Consider the following 2,500-nt stretch of genomic DNA (forward strand, 5'->3'; position numbering starts at 1 on the left):
AAGGCGAGAATACTCTGATTGCCGAGAAGGTAGGCCAGTCCTGATAGACTTGCCTTTATGTGGTGTTGCAACCATCGTGAAGTTGAACCCACGTACCTAGCCTAGCAGCTAGGACAAGTAAAGAGGTAGCTCACATTAGAACATAAGTCAGAGTTATACTGTTTCTTCTACTTTAGAAGCCAAAAGAATTGCTATTGTGATAAACAAATCGGAAACTACCTGGAGAGTAGCAATGTTTAAAGATTTTGTTTAACGAGTTTCTGATTTCAAAACCAAGGCAGCCCATATATTGTAGTTTTATATATCTGATGTCTTCACTATCTGCAGGTTTGTGTGAAAGTATCTGACAGAGAAAATTATTGAGGACTGTGACATGAGTGGTATGGATACCCATTCAAAGTAAAATGATGTTTTGAATAGATAGCTTCTATATGAAAATTGGCCCATGTAGAACAAATATTGTAGGCTCGATTAATAAGCGTTTTTAGACTGTTCAGTTTGTAAATGTGAGGTATATAGCTCAGAAAGTGAAGTTTAAGGCCAGTGAATATTGGCTTCCTGTAGGTGTTGACCAAGAAAGTCATTATGATAAGTAATGTAAATGTCTTAGAATGATAGTTTATTCTCTTACTCATCTTCGCAGGTGAATTTGATGTTGGGATGTAGTGAATTTAGATGTGAAAGGAAAGGACTGATATGAGAGAGGTCATTGAAGAGATGGAAAGTGTCGTCCTTTGACGGTAAAAACTTAGTTTGAAGTTATAAGGACAATCACTGAGCCAAGCTTCTTCGTGATAACAGAGAAAGGTAGTAGCAAAAAAGGGCTAAGTGGTGATCTCATTGCTATGCCGTCAGTAATAGTTGACAAAAATACCTCTAAACTCGTTTGGTTTCAACAAAACCCACCATTTTTATTATTTACTTTTTAATGATTCCCCTTACACCCAAGTTGACCACTTGGCCCTAGGCCTTGCTCTTCAATGACCCCTCTCATACCAATCCTTTCCTTTCACTGGTGATGGAGATTGCATCTCCGAAACGTCTGTAAGAATTATTTTTTATCAGCAGTACTGCTTTCCCATTTTCCATGTTACTTATGTTAATCCAAGTATCATGAGTACTTGCATACGCCATTGCAGCTATTTGCATGACAACTTCTGGACGAATTATTAACAAAACAGGCTTGTACCTCTGGTATATAGTAATTCCGAAGTCAGTCGGTCACCAGATCAAATTTGCTTGTATTTTGGCAGTACTTACACTGGTAGACTGCTTCCTGGTTTTGAAACAGAAGTTTGCGTCCGAATCCCCTCGGCCATTCTCCAGGAAGGCGCAGGGATGGAAGAAAGCTGATATCGATAAATATGATCACCTCGTGACTTCCATTATGTAGATATATGTGGCTAGTAGTCTCAGCCCTGGCGTCAGAAGGGGAGCATGGCCCTGGCCGCTACGGTAAGGCTTAACCTTTCTTCCGTGGCAATATTCCCATGCGTTTGCCCCATACATCCAGGCTTCGACATAATTTATTCATACAGATTAGTTGCGTTGTAAGGCTGTCGGACCTTCGTACTCTTCACGCCACTATTCTCTGTCCTCTCAATGAAGAGTTGGGAAAGGCAGTACTATGGCAAGCTTGCCAAAATATTGTTCATGAAAATGAGAATGATGGTCACTGCTACCTTGATGGATATGAAAATAATGATGATAGGAGGTTTATGAAATAGAAGTATTATGAAAAATAATGATATATAAATACTTCTACCACTACTACTACTATTACTACAACAATAATAATAAAAATTAACAATGATATTAATAAAAATGGTAATGACAATAATAATGATAGGATAGTAGAGATGATGATAAAAATGAATAATATCGATAAAACAAAAATAGAAGTAACAGGGATGAAGAGATTATGACAAAGAGGATAATCATGATAATGATTGTAATGATAATAGTAATGCCAATAATGACCATCATTATTTGTTATTATTATCATTACCGTTATTGCTATCATTATAGTTATTTATATTATCACTTACCATCATTATTGTTATTATCATTATTATTATTATTATTATCATTACTATCAATATTTTTATAATTATTACCATATGGTGTTACTATAAATTACATATCGCTGAGTGAATTATCTTTGTCGGCAACAGACGCTATGACAAATGTAGAAAAAGTGCGAATTGCAATTGCTCAGCATACGGGAGGCAGCTTAATGGAGGGCGAGCAGGCAGAGGCTGCTCCTCCCGCCTGCGCCTGTCCGAGCGCCGCCGACCCGCGGGAGCGCCAGTGCCCCGCGACCCTTCTGGAGGCAAGCGCGTCAGCCAAAGGAACCGCAATCAGACATGGCCGGCCGGCGCGCTCCCCTCGCCTGCGCCCTGCTGCTGGTGGCAGGTAAGGGTAGAACATCACCGATAGTGCGTTTTATCCGTTGCATAAAACTTTTTCATAGAAATATGCTTTAAAGTTTTCCCGCCAA

This window comes from Penaeus vannamei, chromosome 4, assembly GCF_042767895.1.
Source record: "Penaeus vannamei isolate JL-2024 chromosome 4, ASM4276789v1, whole genome shotgun sequence".
Taxonomy (NCBI): Eukaryota; Metazoa; Arthropoda; class Malacostraca; order Decapoda; family Penaeidae; genus Penaeus; species Penaeus vannamei.